We start from the raw sequence: 19,279 nt of genomic DNA on the forward strand, positions 1-19,279 counted from the left end.
CAGATGGTGTTAAAGATAAAGATTAGCATAACCAGAGTTTCTACTGCAAATTCTCAATAACAAATTTTGACAAGACTAGTTTAATTTCATGTAAAATGTCTAAGGAGTGTGAGCTGCCATAAGAAAAGACTTTTGCATTTTGTATTCTATTAGTGATCTTTCAATTTTAACTAAATGTAACAGTAGTATGCATGTTAAACCCAGGTGAACTGTCAAGTAAATCTTAAATGGGCTGATAAGGTGATACTCTACCCCGTTACAGTATCCCAGATGGCTAACCTATTCTGGCAAAGAGCATTTGTTTTAGCACTGTGATGCTGTGAAGACATACTTCAGAAGTACTGCATATTTTGTCTCCATGGAGCATTGGTGTTTTGTATCACTGATTTACATTTGTCTTTTGGCCAAACTAAAGAGCGGGGACTGTCATTCAAATGCTTTGCTATTGTAGCATCTGACCTTGGCTCAGAGAAAGCAGTGAGAAGACTCATTAGATCGTCACCAAATACTCTGACCCTGTGCATACACAGTTTTGGGTTGGCTGCTGTGCTAGAGGAGCTTGGTACAGGTTCAGGACACAGTCATGGTTTCTGAAACAGTATAAGAAATTCTCACTGTGGAAAGAGAATATTAAATAAATCTGTGTGGACTTAGTGGCTGATCTATGCATAACAAGTTTATGCTCTGTGTGTGGCATGCCAATGCTTGTATTCCTTTGAATAAAGGCCGTAGATCTCAGTTTTCAATCAGCTATTGGCCTCAGACCTACAGTGTTCCTTTATGCAGAGATATCAGGCTGATGGTTAGCTGACAAATCCTGAAGTGCTTGATAAAGAACTCAATGTTCCTTTTCTCAAACTAAATAATGCATGATAGAAATACATTATGTACATACTATGATCATGGTAAAAATCTAATACATCAGCACGAAACTTTTATATGTGAATGCTAAAGAACAAAAACATGGATTTTGTACTGGAGCCCTATATATGTCCAGGAATTGTATAACTAACTCAAGGAGAATTATTATGAGTTTTTATTGAAAGCTTATTTATAGTATTCCAAAAACTATTCACTTTATTCTATTTATAATATTTTCTGGATGCAATAAATGTTTATTTTACTGAGAAACTGTAGAATATTCCCTTCGAAAGTATCCTGGGAAACCACCAGCACCTACCTAACAGAGTTTTCAGCATGGGAGCCGCAAGGTTCAACTTTAACTTTTTAATACTTTCTGGAAAGTTTTAGGAAAGTTTTTTATATATTATAGCTAGAGTACTTTTGGAAAACTTTTGTTAAACACTATTATGCAGTATCTCTACTGGTTCTTCTCCTCAGTGATGTCCCTAATTTGTTCACTTTTTTTTTGGCATTGGCTGACACTTAGTTGCAGCATATTGTGCATGTTGTGGAACGTGTGTTTGAATCAATACCAGGAATGTCTGCCCTGTTTCTTCTTTTCCAGCTGAAAAGTGATGTGACTGAACTGCTACTGAGTTAAGCATATGGGTTATAAAGGTATTACTGTGGGCGAGGCAGCTGCGGCTTTTCAATTCAGAAAGTAACTGCTCATGTCCTTCCTTCTGGAGGTGCCCGCAGTGTGGGTTTCTTGCCTTACTTGGAAAGCAGAACTGAATGAAGTCCCTACAGCTCGGTCTTTAGCTTCAGTCTGACTCTTATCTCCCCTTTCATCCTTTCTCTTTCTTTTCCCATCCTCTGCTGTAGTTTTATTTTCCAGTTTTCTCCTAGATATTGCATGACAATTTTTGCCTTCAGCTTCAGAAGAGAGTAAGGATATTGTATGTCTCTGTTCACATGGTCCAGATTTTAAAGTTACTTAAGTACTTGACCACAGAAAATCATGATCTTCCCTCCCATCTCCAGCAGTTTGTAATGAAGTGTGATTCCAGCACTTATGAGTAGGGTCACAAGCCCATTGGAAACTGGACAAAGAATATATAAATCTGGAGACCCAATGCAGAAAAGACCTGTTTCTGCTGGGGGAAACAGGCAGATCAACCGAGTTCATAAGCAAAGACTTCAGAGTACCCGTGTAAACATTCTCAGTCTAAGTGGCCTTAAGTTGCTGTAGCTGGGTTCTCCTGTAAGCTACATCCTTTGCTACCTCAATGTGGACACAGCTAGGAACTGAAAATAACTGATGCTTTTTGAAATGTAGGCTTTTCCACTTTCACTGATAAAAATGAGATGGGGCCTTCTGGTGTAGCATTGGCAACCTTCCTACAGAGTCAAGCAACACCTCCTGAGGTTCCACTATAAACTTGTAGTTAATCAAATGCTGTTTCACCTGCTCACAGGTGTGAAAGTGTTTAATCTAATATTCCCAAAGCTTTTATTGAACCAAATATTTGTTCAGTCCTTCCTAACTGTCTGTCTATTCTGGGAAAGTAAGTATTTACCAGCAGACAGGAGGCATTAACCTGTCTCATTTGCTAGACAGTCCTTGGTTCAAAGGGTCAGCAAGGAGGAGGAAGTGGATAGCTCCACAGACTAAGGAAGTCTGGATGGCCTTAAAGCTCATCTCTTGTATCTGGTTCCTTGCTTTTCCCTTTTCTTCTGTTGTTCATGTTGTTTTTTAGCTTCTTTTGGAGAAATGTCACATTTGATGTGAATACTTGACAGAAAGAGTGGTCAGCTAAACCATGCAAAGAATGTACTTAGGTTTTCAACCTGTCTGACCACACCAAGTACCTAAGACTTACACACAAACACATAGACTCCACTGAAAGGCTGGCCTGAAAGCACCTTGTGTACTGATGAAATGCAGTCAACCAGCACAACAGATTCCTATGGAGGGTGGATGGGTAAGGCCCCACTCTGAGGTATCTCAGTGATGGGACCTCAGAAAATGTTTAAAAAGTGTCCCTTTTTTTTTATCATTTTTTTTCACCAAAAGATATTTGTCTTTCTTCCCCTGTACTGTTCCCTTTTTAATTTCTTTATTCTGTACCAGTCATGTTCACTTCAGTAAGGTTAGCTGTCTACAACTCAATAAAAGATCAAAAAACTCTAGCTGCTGGGATTTTCAGTCTTTTTCTTTTATTCCATGTTCCTGTGGTAAACACAGCCAGGGGAAAATAAACACTAGGCATCCCTGAGCAAATGTCATACTAACAGAGAAGAGGTCAGGGTGTACATGAAGTGACATATTTCTTAAAATCATTCACCAGCAATCTGCTGTCATAGGTGTTTACTATTTCAGTGTCTCTAATGACCAGAATCTAGAGCTCCATTAGCCCTTTTTTTCTTATCTGTTATGATATCAGTAGCAGTTATAAAGCAGAAAAGTGTATTAAAATGATATGGGAGTGATGAAAATCAGGGGGTCTTTTTGGAAAAAGCATAGCAAATTTTATCTCTTCTGTGTAAAAGAGCTGCACTGTGTGAATTCAGGGGCTGGTAACACAACAGAAGAAGAGAGTTCTGATACTGAAGTCTAATACGGGTAAAATGGGATTAAAACAGACAAAAGTGAGCTAAATTTTCTCATTTACAAAATGCAAGCATTTCATATTGCAGCATTATGCAGTACATTAATGTGAGATATAATTAATGTTGAATTACAATAGAAGTGCTATAAAGGTACAGGGCACATATGACATCCACAGGCACATCAAATAATTTTTTCTGAGGGTAGGCTAGCAATTAGAATGGATGCCAAATGGATTTGTAATGAAGGGGTACATTAAATCCAGTCTTACACTATTATTGTCTCAGCAATTACCTAGGCTTGTTTTCATCCTAATGGTGGTACTTCAGTATAAGTACTAACACTTTGATCTGAATTTTGGCTAAAAAACATTTTTGGCAGAGTTCAGCACCTTTTCTCCTACTCTTAACACACCACAGAGCTTGGCAACATGTATTGAAGGAGCTGAAATGAGACTGATGCATAATATTTTCGGCATTATTAGTGAGAATATTGATGTATGAAAAAAAGAGAAGGGACAACATAAGAGGGAGTGGAGCACAATTTCTTAAATACATTATGGAAATGATCAGATACAGTGTTTTATATCTGCAGTCAGACCTTTAGGGCAATTACTTAAAGATCTTTCTAGCATTAATGTATTTTTTAACTCAGCTGATGGCACTCTGTATCCAAAATCAGATAGCACCTGTGCCTCTTGAAAAATTTTAGGATGTTTCTCCCTTCTCTTCAGGAAAAAACCTCTGCTTTCAAATTAATTGTATATATAAATGTGTGTATGTGTGTGTGTGTGTACAAAATTATACATATACAATTATATATAGTCTCCAGTGTAAGCACACTTTTTGCAGCCTGTAAAAGCACCCTACGATGTGCTTTTTATTTGCAGCCTGATGGAAACTTTTGAAAAATAGTTAAAGGTGTAAAGGCTATTTTATTTCAAAAAGGCTGGCTGGCAGTATGTTATGGGAACCTAATAGTGTTGAGAGATGGAAACTTTGCTCATAACACTTGCCAAAAATATGGAACAGTAGGAGATAGAGATGATGATTTGGAGTTTCTATCTTAAGACTTTTGTATTCTTGTGAATAATATGAGCTTATTGGCAAAGTTTCACTGAGTTTTTAGTGGGCGCCTTCCTGTTTCAAATTTTATAAGCCAGTAAAACTGTCTTCACTACCTTTAACACTCATTGGTGTTGTATAAGCTTGCCCCAATTAGAAAATGTATTACCTTACTTTGTGAGGCACCATACAAGATAAAGGAGAGAAACACATAAACAAACTGTAAAGTTATTACTGTCCATTCTCAATGTAAACAGAAGCAAAGTGTTTCTATTTAAGGTAAGTTTATATGAGAGATGACCTTAGATATTATTGGTGTCAACTGCAGTAGCACAAAGGAGAAATAACTGAATCCTACTGCATGTTTTCAGTTTCCCTTTATTTATTTATTTTTTTTTGAAGTATAGATTTATTTGAATCATTTTTGCAGAACTCTGGACCATGTCCTTTTCTCATGCTTCTATCACGTATCTAGCCTTTTTATAGCTTGCTTTATTTTTTTGTTCTAATTTTTCCACACATTCCACTTTGTCCTTTATAAAACCTAATGTCATTGCAGTTTGTTGTTGATTATTACTTACCAGAAAGCTGTTTATTTCCTTTTGGTACATTTTCAGCATAGGGCTATGTTCTCTTTCTGTTGGAGTTTATGGTCGTGACATTGTTTATTGTGATTATTACTCATCTGAATACTGGATTTTCACTTAATTGATTTCAGAATGAAAAGTAAGACTTCAGAGTTACTAGAAATAAGTTTCTTTTCCTTAATATCATCATGTATATATAGTCATCTTTCTGCATTAATTTTGGTTATGAGCTTCTATATGACTGTATAGTCCAAATTTTGTGAGGAATATTTTTGCCCCACAAATACATCAGGTTGATCTAAGGCTTGTTCTTTTCTGAATTTTCTTTGGGTTCTTTTGTTTTCATCTAGATGGATAGAAGCTGTTTCATGTGTAATTAGACTCTCATGAATCATTTTCTGGTGCTTATTTGTTGAGAAGGGATCCACAATTATTAGTTATATTTTTAGGCACTCTTTATAACTCATAAGATGACCAATATATGAGCTTTTTCTAAGTTCATTCACTGGAGAATTTTTTTCCCTACAGCTTCTGGGATGAAGCATACCGACTATATGACCAACCTATCCAATATGCCCCTTGTTTGTACTTATGGAGCACCAGATACTTGGAGGTGAGGTCGTCCAATGTTTTTGACATTGTGGAATGGATAATATATCAGGATGCTTCTTTGTTCGGAAACATAATTCAACACTGGCCAGTGACATTGCTCTTTGGATCAGGACAGTCCCTTTCTCCTTTGCAGAAATGACAAGTTTCTCATTGCAGATTTGCCCTGCCAATTCTTACAGTGTACCATAGCTACACTGGTATGTTTTGTTTAAAGTAGAATCTAGGTAAGAAGCTTATCAAGGTTAAGTAACAATTTAATATGCACATTTACAAGTTAACTTGCCAGATTCTCTTCCTGTTTATGTTGGTGTGTTGTTCCCAGATTTATTTAGTCGTTATCCTCTTAGTACTCTTCTTCTTCTTCTTCTTCTTTTTTTAGTCTTTCAGGAAACTACAAACATTCTTGATTATCATGTTCAGACTTCTTTTTGACATCATTATGGTTTTATTTCTCCTGAAGGCTGTGAGTGCAGTTTTGTTTTAGCACAGCATTTAATGCTTACCCCCCCTCCCCCCCCCCCCCCCCAAAAAAAAGTGACAAAATTGGCAGACCTTGAGAAATGCACTCTACAGTTTAGGTAGGGTAAAATTTAGGAACAAACCCTTTATGTGCGTCGGAAAAGATCTCTATGTAAATTTTCATGGAAGAACATGATTTTAGCAGCCCAGAGGAGAGGTTCCGGGCAGGAATGGATTTATACATTTGGTGGCGCTGGACACTGAGCAAGTCAAAGTGAACTGCTATTAAACCCTCGCCCTTCACTTGAAGAGTGCCTGAGAAGTCCTGTCCCTTTCTAAGAGGAAGCATTGCTTTGGGGTCTGGCAGGCATGCCAGCAGTCCCCTTTCTTTGAGCACAGCAGAAAAGACACCCAGAGATCCAGGGGTGGTACTGGCGAGGTGCCCTGGCACAGTCCCTGAGCTGGGATACACCTGCTTGGGGACTTCTCTCATTAGAACAGCAAGTTCAGTCTCTTATCTGAGGATTTTAGCTCTTTTTCTGGGTGTGGCCTGTGGAGGACTCATGATGATGGCCAAGTATACTGCTGATATAGTGGTTCTCATCCTCAGAGCATGGATGTGATATAGGCTACCTTGCACAGCCTCTCTACCTGTCTTCTATTGGATGCCTCACCAATATTTTGGAAAGATGTACTTTAGTGGTACCTACTGGTTCCTGTATTACATATAGTAATGAGTTTGGGATTTTTTTTATAAAGGTTTTATTTCTGCCTGCCATTTAAAGCTGAGCTCAAAGAGATTTTAATGAAAACAGCTGCCACAAACACACTTTCCAGCTGTACTGAAAAAATATTGTAGCTGTTGTGATTTCCTAAAATTTCGTGGGTTTTAAAAATCATTTTAGAATATTATAGACCTGATCCAGAATCTACTTTAATGTTACTTTACTTACTTTTAGTAGGCATTGAATCAAGTCTATTCTTTGTGGCGTGGGAATGAACGACACAGTTAACTGTCCTTTGCAGTCATCAAATGTCACCTTCCCTTTGGCAACTACTTTTCTTCCGAACAAAAAAAAAAAGACAAAAAGCAAGAAAAACACTTTTCTGCTTCATTCATTTTCAAAGAATTGAACAAATCTGCAGCCAGTAAGTGGACAAAGTGATGGATGTCATACAATTGCAGCTGATGTCTGAGAAGTGTTGTGTATGTTTTCTGTACATCAAATGTACAGAAAAGACATGACATGCATTCTGTGTGTGTGAAAGTATGCATATACATGACAGTTATTTGGCGCAATACAGGACAGGGCCCCTAGGGCTCTCTGTTGTTGCATTTTTCTCTAGCAGGGTTTCAACCAGTTTACTTAATAGGGCCATACAAGTGCTTTTTTACCCCAAATGGTATACGCTACACTCTCAGGGGCACAAGAAAAACTGAAAAAAGCATAACTGTAGAAGGACATCTATATCATACAGCAGAATAGATATGGGTACTAATTGCTGTAAATACGAAGCATTCGCTACTGTGGCAAATCCCACTAACAGCAATAACAGAATCAACTAGAATCTGCTATAAAAAGAAAATTGTTCAAAGTTCAGAATTAAGTAAAAGTCACAGCAAGTAAAAAGAAGAAAACCAGAGTATGTAATAGCATAGCCTTTTGGGAAACAAATGGGGAAGACAAACGCTAACACACTAGTGAAGAATACACATCAACAGAGTTGTGACAACATCTTTTCCGCAACAAAAATAGAAAAGAGGCACTATTGGGAGGAAAAATAACTCAGTCTTCTTAGATGAAATAGCACAAACAGCATCCAACATATTAAAACAAGATGAAACAAAAGCCAGAAACCAGAAACTCTGAAGAATGAACATAAGAAAAGTATATTTACTGTATGCAAAATCTGAAGTTTCTAGTTTTTCATCATTCTGAAGAATGCACAATTACTGAACTGCTACAAACCAAAAAGGAACAATCACTATCCAGTTCCAGGGGAGATGTTTGTATTACACTTAAGCCACAGGTAATTGCAACAAAACCTAATACAAGAAGACTATGTAATATACAAAGTCTGACCAGTGGCATGTAGATGTCATTGCAGTTCTGCTTTCAAACATATTAACAAATATTTTTCCCTTCAAGGCTACAGCCTCTCTCTTTGGGAGACTTTGGTCCTGCCCATGCTGTCTAATCACTGAAGTCAGTCGTCTTGATTAAGCTACAGACCGTTTGATATGGCCGAATGACTGATCAAGCATTTGCTGGGAGGGCTTCACTTGAATGTAGAATGTGTTTTTCTCTTTATCTTATGTTGTTGAAAGGTATTGGCCTAATGGGCAAAGTACAGGGCTCCTCCTTTTGTTATTAGTGATGAAGACGTGGTAGGTTGAGTTAGAAGGAGCAAGAGTGCAATAGTCTATCAGTTTGCTTCTACCATTTAGTTCAAAATGGCTGCAATCTATTAAGGGTAAGACTTGTGTGTTATGCTCTGTTGCAATGGTAGTATTTAATGGCAAGGGGTTATGTCTTTTTAAAATTCTGGCATCTCCGAGCCGTCTTCTCTCCCGGCTCATGAGACCTCCTGTGTAAAGGTCTTGCGGTGGGTGCACATCCGGATGCTCAATGGAGCAGGTACTGGTGCATAAAAGCTACAGATAGGGACTGTGCTTTCAGTGGGGCGCTGCTTGATAGAGACTCCTACTGAGGCATGGTCCTTGGGTCCCTGATGTATTTCAGGTCACAACTTAGGCTGACTTGCTCTATCTGGCTGCTGAACTCACAGACTGGGTGAGAGGCTGTGGCACCAGCCTGCAAATATGTGATGAACAACCTGATGGGCAGAGGGCCATGGCAGGGGAGAGCTAGGCATGTGAAGCTCAGAATCAGTGCATGGTATTTGTCAAGTTTGAAGTTGAAATACATATTGTAGAGGCCAAGCAATTACCCTAGCATAGGGTCTGAGCAGTCTCTCTTAAAAGAGAGTCTCTCTCAATTTTATTTTTAACCTAAACACTGAGGCAAAGAGTCTTCTAAAATCTTTATTTCTTTCAGCCCTACAAAATAGAGCATTAATCTTTCAGGTCATAACTACAACTGTATGAGAGTGATACCTTTTCTTTCAACAAATGTATTTTCTCTGTGTTGCATGTTATTTCTGTCTAGGCCAGTGAGAAAAAAAATGGGATTTTATTATTTTTTGATTCCATGTCACACTCTAAAATGGTTGTGCTTGAAAGCCCCTGGTTTGACTCTTAAATGAGCTTATGGTTTGAAAAATGAGAGGAAAGGATCATGCCACCATAAAAGGAACAAATTTGGGAGCTTCACAGGGCCATTTCTATAATTGACTGTCATTTTAAAATCCCACTTTAAAACCACATTGCTTCCTGAAAATAATTTCCATGATTGTAGCTGCCATGTTTTGTACAAGGACATTCCCTGCCAATGAGAGAGAGAGAGCCATATCTTCCTGAGGGCTTGACCAAGCTGCAAGGAGGAGTTTGTAGAGTGTCTTTTGTGTTGTCTAGATGTGGGATCAGAGGAGAGAGGGAAAAAATTCCAGTTTGAATTTGGGGCAGCAACAGAGCTGTCAGTCTTCCTGAAGCTTTGAACTGAGTATGTGCTATATGAAGGACCAGTGGGATGCTGTGGGAACCTTGCCCAGGCAAGGGCCCCATTCTTTGCTGTACCGCTCTTGCTAAGATTGGAGAGCAGGGAAGAGAAAGTCAGTCTTCTCCTAGGTCCAGACTCGTTCCATCTGGCTTCCGGCATGTAGCTGAGTTACCCGTCCTGGGAATGTAGCTGCTGGAGGCAGTGAAGTCGGATAGACCCTTCCAAAGGGCATTTCTGTCCACCCAACCTCATCTACATATGCCTCCCTCTCTCTATTGACTACACAAGAAACTTTCGGTAACTTTGCTCCTGACTTAGGTGCCTCAGTAACGTGCCTAAAGTAAGGTGGAATGAGTTGGGGAATTAGCCTGGGCACAGCAGTGAGCCCTGGTGGCTGGGGAGAGCACGTGGAGAGGAGAATTCTTGCTCGTTGCTCACAGGTGGGAAGCAGCTGATTACAGCTGTGTTTGGCAGTGTTAGCCGAGATGCTGAGCACAGAAATGTCAGGCTTGCTTGGCAGTTCTCAGGTGGTATCGCTGTCATGTTTAGCTGGTTTGCAACGTGACCATTCTTTCTGATGTGGCCTTGACATACCATGCCTGATTGCTGGGAGAAGTAAAGATTCATTCTTAATCTATTCCAAAACAGATAACAGCCAGTGCTAGAGACAGGAACAGATCAAAGTGTGAGATGGAGCTGAGCTCTTAATGCTCCCATCCTTGTAAAGCAACAGTTGCTGTGTGACACCGAAGATGAACCACAGGAAAAATGTCAATCTGGAGACAGCAAATACAGAACTTTGCAAGGAGGAGTTATGTTATCCCTGGAGTACAGTCTGTTAGTACTGTCCCTGTAGAGTTTCTGCTCTCTCTCCCTGTCTGGCTTTCAGCTACATGTTTAAAGCAACTGCATACTTTGGCTCAAATATTTTCCTCCTCAGTCCGAAGATGTAATATTTAAGAACTAGTTCTAGGTTCAAATGAATCACTGCCGTTCTGGATCTGGGCATCCTCTGGTGTAGGAGAGATTTTAATCTAAGGCTTTTTCCCTTGTGTTACTGAATACTCTCAGAGTCCTGTTCAGTAAGCATAGGATTTTATTCAAACATGGTGAGGTCCTTTCATTGTGATCATGGAATGAGTGCCATTTCTTTTGGAAGTACGAGTACAATGTACAATGAAGTACCATTCAGTTGGGTTTGGAATTAAGTGAGGATGCTACTTTTCCTTTTCATACTGAATACCTTGATCATTCTCAACCAGACTGTAGTTAAAGTGTGGCTATTATGTCCCCGTGAAGAATTTCTTTAAGTTGCTAATTACATGCCCATCAGAATAATGGAAAGAGTAATTATCCTTATTGTGCTTAGTGACACTGAAACCTCTATTATTCTGTGATTGGAGCTGCATAATTACAGATAATTGCTGCAACTGTATTGTCTGTTCAAATATAGCTCTACAATAATTACCTTATTTTAATTAAATATGTTTGGGATTTAAGTAGATCTCTTTTCGTTTACTCTACTAAACAGGAACTTCATTTAGGTATAAAAATGTTGTACATTGCTAAATATCTGCTCATTCAACACATCAACTATTGATTTCAGCTAACGGGATTTTACTTGTTCTGTTTGAAAATCACTCAAGTCCAGTAAGTTTAAAAAAACCCTGTGTCCCTAGGATTGAGTTCAAACGGAAAATCCAAACAGCTTTTCTTCTCTGTAAGGCAGATCCTGCCACTCCTTCTCCTTGTTTCAGATCCGTAAGATGCAATCATAAGACTTCAACTTTGTGGAAGAAACAAGTACATTTTCCACATGTAACAAAAATGTCTTATGAACCTCAACACTTTCATTTTTGAAAAATCGCTTTCAACAGAAGACAGCCATCTCCAAGAAGCCAGAGGCTTTATTTTGGAAAGTAAAACTGGCCCAGATTTAACATTCATTGGAGTGACAGTGTGTACTTTAAAATCTCAGACTATGGCAGGCTCTGACTTGACTACTAACAAGGGTGTCTATGGCCTTTTTTCATCCTCTCATGTGGGGTGTTGTGTGGATCATTTCCTGCATGCTCAGCTCCGTGGAGGTGCGGAGACTGTTCACTTACAGAGGGAGTATCTGCAGCCTAGAGCCATCCATCTCATCATTCTGCATAAAGGCTGTTCACAGACTAAATTTATCTTGTATTACAGCTAGGGCAGGCAGCAAATGTGTACAGAGAATCTCAACATTGCTGATGACTTTCCAAAAGAATCTACGTGTCCTGGAGGACCCTTTCCTTTAAGACCTAACACATAGTATTGGCTTTAAATCAGTCTCGATGAAATGCAGCTCCTTTAAGAGTTTCAGCAATGCCTTTTGCTGAACTGAGTTGTTCAGGTCACTGCTGAGGAGCTAGTGTCAGTGTGAACAATATTTGCTGATACTAAGATTGCCTAGTGACTTGTACAAAAATTGAGGACTCTAATCTTTTTCTGTGCCATTGGTTTGAATCAGTACTAATTAGGACTGTCTAATGTTTATCAAGTAGTCAGCAACCCTAGCATGGCTCCTTTGAATGACAGCAGGGCTGCATAATATTTGGGAGTTTCAGATTGGGTGCTTTAATATTTCAGTATTTACATGGGCAACTCAGGATTCAGGAGATGTAAATTGTAGTTACAGACGCAAAGAGAGAGCAGAATGTTGCAGGCAAAAATCGAAAGTGATAACTCTTCCACTTAAGTACTGATGTATATGACCTTGTCTAATTTACTTTGGACTTACTGACAGCTTGAACACACTGAAAGTGAGTAGATTATTCAACCTCATTCTTCTACAGTGTATTAAAACAATAGCATCACGCATAGTCAGGCTGAATCCTTAGGTACAAGACGACTTTCTTTGGGCAGCAGAAAGTCTTCAGTTTCAAATGACTGGGTAGCTAAAGAATAAGGGTAGCCAAAGAATAAAGGAAAAATGTGAATACTGTGATAGTATATAGAATGTGCTTCTACTAATTAAATATGAAACATTATGCTTGGGTACTGATGAATAATGTTCTGTATACAGATATCGATACTATACATTACCTTCCAGTTATACACAAAATAGTGCAAACTTTCAATAAGTGCATTTTACCACACAGGTCTTCGTGTGTGCTATGAAAATAGTATGAGCAGGCAATCTGAGAATTACAGATTTTTTTCCAGATTTTGTTTGTGAACATGATCATAGTGCATCTGAGGAAAATACTTGGAAAATAGCTCCACTGGTGTTATTTTAAGACATTTCACATTAATTTGTATTTCTACTCAGGCTTAATTTGCCAATACAGATGGAAGGACTATTTCAAAGTGAGAAGATGAGTGCAATGATTATATTTTATTCTTAAGGATTTTTTTTTTTCAGTTTGGATGTAATTGGGGAAGATCAGTGCCATGATTATGTTTTGTTCCTGGGGTTTGTTTTATTCCATTGAATGTAATTAACTTGCAAGTTACTATTTTAATGTGTGTTTACTCATTATGGCCCCAATCCTGACAAGATGTAGGAATGCTTACCCTTATGTTCAGAGTTATCTGAATGTCTAGGCTAAATATTAAAAAGGGCAAGGGTCTGGTTTTGGTTTTTGATTATTCCAGACCCAGTCTTGCAAAGGCTTAAGCATGCATTTACCTTTAAGGAACATTGAAGTCAATGGGAATTGCAGACAGCTGCTTTTAAAACATCCTGCTAAGCTTTTCTTTCATCTTTAAGTACCTAATCACCTGTGATGATCTGGTCTTACTTGCATGAAAAGAATTGCCTCAGTGAAGAGCAATGTGATATTTCTTTTAGAAAACTGAAATAGAAATCCCAGTCCCTGTAATTTCATGTGTTTTGGTTTACTACACAGAACATTTCTGATGATGCCATCTTCATCATGATTAGGAACTTTTTGGGGGGATGGAGAACTGAGAAAAGATTTGTTTGCAGGATAGTTTCTGTTAAGATTTGGTCCATTTGCTGAAGAACCACCCCATAATGACATGTTGTTAAAATTCACTGTTGACTTAAATCAATCATGAGTAACTTGGAGGAAAGTGTTACACTGTAATTGCTGAATAGGAGAGTGAGAAAATTTGAATTAACTTCAGGATGGCACTATGGGAGTTATTCAGTTCAGACAATATGTGACTTGTGGATTCTTCTTGGATTTTGTTCTCCTGGTGGTGGCTCCCTCCCATAAATAATCAAATCAATGGACTGCGTGCTGACATCTAGTAAGAATGTCTGTGATGTTTTGTGACAAATTACTGGCTTGGGTAAGTGGGTTGTGCCTTCCCAGTGGCAAATTACTAGTTAGAAACCAAGAAAGGGAGTTACTGACAGTTTGCCTCAAGGTGGTATAGTACTGAAAGTTGCCTTTCCCCAAAAGAGACTTTCATAGCTAGAATCTGTTTGCTGTGTGTGAAGAAGTATCTATGTTTTAAGTAGATTATTTTGCCTTAGGATTTTGTGTCCAGGTTCCTCCTACTACAATTCCATCAGCTATCATCCTGCTTTAGTTTTAAATGTCTTCAAGGTTATTTTGAGTGTTAATGTATCTGTGTTGACAACAGAAAAGGTGAGTAAGTGTACACATCTCTTGTAAGGTGTAGTGCTCTTAGTCTTTTTTCTTTTACTTATGCTTTTTTGGCTAAGGCTATTCATGCATAATCTTCCCAGTACTTTACTGTGGTATTTCTATATTGGCATGGTTTGTTGTAAAGGGCAATCAAGGTAGGAGAGCATAAGTGGACATGAAATAGATAGAATGTCATCAGCTTGAAAATAATGGCAAACTCTTAGCGAAAAGGAAATGTGGTCAGGAGAAACCAGTAAAGGATGAGAACCCAGTGTCTGAATTACAGGATCACTGTGATCTATTTTTGTATGGGTCAGTTTATATTGATGACTTTTCACCTGATTGTACAAGAGCCAGCCATGTGAGTGCCTGTATATAACTGAAAAAATTTATATCTACACGCTCTTATTTGAAGGAAAGGATTACTATGAGAAAGAAGTTGAATCAAAACCCTAAACACTCTGCCAGCCTAAAGTGGTTGATTACTGTTGTGTCTGATCTCAGGCAGGAGTGTTGTTATAAGCTAAGAACATGTATCACAGTTAGACATTTTTATGCTTTTTTTTTTTTAATGTATAGCTTGATGTGAAATATTAATTCTTTCATTTCTTCACCTGCATTATTTATAGTTTATTTTCAATTTTATACACACTAAATAAATATAAATACTTGTTCTTTTACCTTAACCCAGCTGGAGTTAAGGGTCATTTCCAGGTAATCTGACTATAACAAGACTCTCCTTGCTCAAGGCCATGGGGGATCTATAACCTGAGGCAGGGAGAACAAAATTACTTATATGCACAATATATTCTTTAAGGTGTCCACAGGGTAACAGGCCATGCCCTTTCAGGAGCTGCATGGGCTGAGTAGTGAATCAGATTGCTGGTAATGTCAGTAGAAGATGTATCTTCTAGTGGCTGATGGTAACTCTTTCATATCTAGGAAAATGCGGGAAGAGGAGAGGGAAGGATCCTGCCTTGCCTATGAGGCTTGCCAGGAAGTTTGTCACAATCACATTTTTTCTGTATGTGAGATGCATAAATTCTTCCTGTTTGAGACTCTACAGCTCCACGCTGTTAGTATGCTAGCAGCCACATCAAATCTCTGAAACCGTAACCCTCTAAGGTGAAAATGACAAATTCTAAGGAAAAAAGTTGGAAATATGAAACAGAAGTATGATAGGGCTGTAGACATAAATCTATTAAGCATGTTATGTTTGGGAATATCTTTCTAAACATTATAAACATTGGTATATCAAAGCAGCCTTCTTGATTTCATGGGAAGGAAACCTAAGTAAAGATATGTATTCTAATTGTATTGTCACCACCCTCTGAAAGTGTGGGAGTGGGTCTTTACATGACCCAATGTTCTCCACTGGGTGAAACTCCTACTTGAAGAATGAGCTAGCAGGAAGCCTAGGCATTGATTTGAAACCCTCAAAATAAGACTGCTGCAGAAACTCTAGTCTGTCCCTTTAAGTATTGCCTGGCAGTTTATCAGAAGTGAAAAATAGCCTTAGGGAACAACAAATCCTTTAAATGTAGTTGGGAAAAGGGATCTGTTTGATATGAAAATGCTACATTTAAATAATTTCTTCTATTTATTTTACCTTAGCTTCTCTTTAATGAGAAAAACTTAGTATGTTCTAGCTGAAAATTTGTTAGAAGCGTGTTTATTTAGGAATAATCTGTTCTTCTGCACCTCTTCCCTTTTCCCCTTTAATTAGCATGTTCTGCAGGTTCCAGCAACCCAACTGTGCAGATTATAGTATCTAGTAACTTTGCAGGCAGTTCTGTTGTTGTCTTTGACTACCCTTAGGGTCTAACATATGGTTTGTTGGGATGAAAGTCAGGTATTTGTTTAAGAAATCTTTCAATGGGTTTCAGAAAGAGCAAGTTAACACAGGGAAAAGCTAAAATGGTTGCCTATAGACTAGACATATCTAGGAAATGAATATTGTGCTGTATAAAATAGTACTAAAACTTTTGTAAATAATATGTCTTTAGTTACAGAGATATGTCTACATACATTCCTCTGACTCACCCAAGCTGAAAAGCTATGGATTTTTTAATGAGCCATGTCCTTCCCATGCTTGCAATTAGTGTTTATTCATTTCAAAATCACATGATGTGGTGTTATTTTATTAGGAGTTAACTACATGGCTCCAGATTGTTGAATCAAAGGGGCCAATATGGTGGACATTGCTTTTGGGGCTAATACTCTTGTTTTCTCATGATGTGCCAAAAAGGCAGCTAGAGGACAGATTTTAAGTAATGGGATGGAGGACAGATTTTAAGTAATGGGATGGTATGGTCAGTTGTCTAAATGGGCACTGTGAACTGTATGTTTGTGAAGGGAAAATAATCCAAGTTTAAATTGTTACTGTAGTGCCAGCAATGCCTAAAGCTCCAGCCGCTGTGAGACAGGGGTTGTTTGTGAGAGTAAGGTAGAACTATAAAAGACCACAGAATTCTGGAAGATGGAGGTGAACATATTCTATTTTTGGAGAATTGTAGCCTGCCCTGTATTGCCTGTGTTCACATGTTTAAATCACCTTTACCATAACCTGATCTGATGTTTTTGTGAAGTTATCCCTTGTTGTTTCCTCCATCCTGACTGTGGCATTTAAAAGTCTTTCCTGACTACAAATCTGAATAGGCAAAGTTTTTTACTTGTACAACTCTAGGTTGTACAAGTGAAAGCTAACTAATTAAATAATATCAGTTAGTACTTCTCACAAAATAAAGTAACCTTTCTCTGTTGCTGTCTGAACAAAGAGTAAGGGACACCACAGAAAAATGACTTATATTTGAGGAAGGCCTTGGGCCTTCTTGTTAATTAACTTGGTGGTATATTTTTGTTGTGGGATGCTACTCCATGAGGAGCATAGTAAGGGAAAGAAATTGTACTCTCAACCAAATCTCCATGGCAGCTGGAGTGTCAGAACATTGAAAAAAAGGAATGTTTGAACAAAATGGCTGTCATGGATTATCTTCCAAAATCAAATACTTAAATGAATTTCTGTGTTTCCATTGCTTCTTTCATTTATTCCATTAAATAGATCGAGCACTTCAAGAAAATGCAGCTCAGGTTTCAACAAGGAAATATTACATAAAAGTTACATAAAACATTGAAGGACTGTATTTATTAGGACTGTTATCAAATGAGAATTCTGCTGCTGACTGCAAATGATCGTTGTATTTTTTTTTGACAGTTTTTGTATCTCTACCTATCAGATTGCTAAACGATGTAGTTGAAGATCTTCAGTCATCCACTAAGGATATATTTGTGTCACTTGTCCTTTGTATGTATGCATCGTACATAGTCTTTTTATCATCTTCTGTGATAAGCTCTCTCATCTGTTCCTTTTCCAAATCTGTCAGTTATCATTGCACTTTTACTGATGTCTCTGGAGAGGAGCTAATATTCTCATGTTGCTAAAAAACTGACATGAAGCTGCTAGCAAAAAGGTCTCCTTTGCTCGTCATGAGTGGATCACCAGCTGGTCCTTCTGTCTAGTTCATTCTTCCACTGGTCCTGAGCAGCATTATCCGTGGTACCTTTTTTTCCTGCTCAAGAAGGTATTAGGGAAATTCAGCTTTGTATTTTTTTTTCTGTTTCCAGACAGATGCCTCTCTTTCTCACTGCAATCCTACATCTTTCTTCCTAATCCTCGCTATCAGAATTCTTAGTGACACTTAAAAGGTGCTGTGGGATGATGGCTTGCATCCACACTATTGTTCCTCCCTTCTTAGCACTGTTGTACTAGGGGCTCACTGGAAAGGGCTAGCAGGCTTCCCCATGCACATATATTGTCTGTGTTTGTCTGTGGTGTGGTGGGGCAGTAGCCTGACGTGTGGGTGTAGGGGAGCCAGGGGAAGTATCCTGAATTGGCATCGTGCTTTGGATCTGGTGCAGCTGGTGCTGGCATTTTTTTTTTTTCAAATGAAAGATGTACAGTTTGGGGACAGTGCAGATTGTTGCTTTTTCATTTTCACCACTGTCTGTTCTTCTTTCTCTATGTTGGTTTTATTCTGCCCACTGTCTGCAGACAAAGACAGAATGGGGTGTTTTAGTGAGGGTCTTCTATGACTCCTTCCAGGACATGTGTGCTAAGACAGAGAGTATAACAAAATTATTTAATTTCATGGCCCAGAAGATTTGAGGATTGAGCAGTAGACATATAATTACAATAATTAATCATGGTGGTTTTTTTCTAGAGTTTCTATTAGGTTGAAGGGCAACAATAAATTCCAGCCTTCCCAAACCTGCCCCCCTCCAACTCTCAGAAAGTTTCAAAAAAAGTACTGTGAATATTTTGTAGAATATAGGAGTATGAGGAAGAAAAGCAGTAAGCAGATAATGCAGAAATCCAGTAAACTCTCTCAATTTTTTCAGACCTTCTTTTGCTGTGCTTTACATTGTCTATTTAGATGATAATGCGTTTGCAGTACTTAGTACTTTGTGGTGCTAATATTAGCAACCTCAAGGTTAAATTCTCATCAGCTTTAGATAAATTGAAAATGAGGAAAAGTGAAAAATGTGTGCAGAAAAAATAAAAAGAAGTTTGGCTTCAAGCATTGGCAGCTTTGGTTAAAAAACAAAAAAAAATATTCTCAAGCAAGTTCAATATGAAAATGCAGAATTTATTATGACAGAAAAATCAACAAATATTCTTAGAAGCATAAACCCAGATTCCAGACAATGAGATTTTGTCTTTAAAGAAGTAATTTTGAAAACCATCCTTAGAAAAATGCTAAAATTACAGGGACTAGAAGAGGAGAAAGACAAATTCAGAGAAGAAAGACAGTGACTATGTATTCTATAGTGGAATGATAGCAGAATGATGAGTAGGATGCAGTACAGAATTAAACGATAAAGAAATAGACCTGGT

General features: G+C 38.2%; 1 long non-coding RNA gene across 5 annotated transcripts in view; it reads left to right on the forward strand.

The window, feature by feature from the left end:
* Positions 1 to 14,195: 14,195 nt before the first annotated feature.
* Positions 14,196 to 19,279, forward strand: part of LOC112984584 (uncharacterized) — a 181,950-nt gene continuing 176,866 nt past the window's right edge. For all 5 annotated transcript variants that reach the window (XR_010388489.1, XR_010388487.1, XR_010388488.1 and 2 more), the window contains exon 1: positions 14,196 to 14,385. This is a non-coding gene — a long non-coding RNA (uncharacterized LOC112984584). The remainder of the gene's footprint in view (positions 14,386 to 19,279) is intronic.

This window comes from Dromaius novaehollandiae, chromosome 3 (genome assembly GCF_036370855.1).
Source record: "Dromaius novaehollandiae isolate bDroNov1 chromosome 3, bDroNov1.hap1, whole genome shotgun sequence".
NCBI lineage: Eukaryota > Metazoa > Chordata > Aves > Casuariiformes > Dromaiidae > Dromaius > Dromaius novaehollandiae.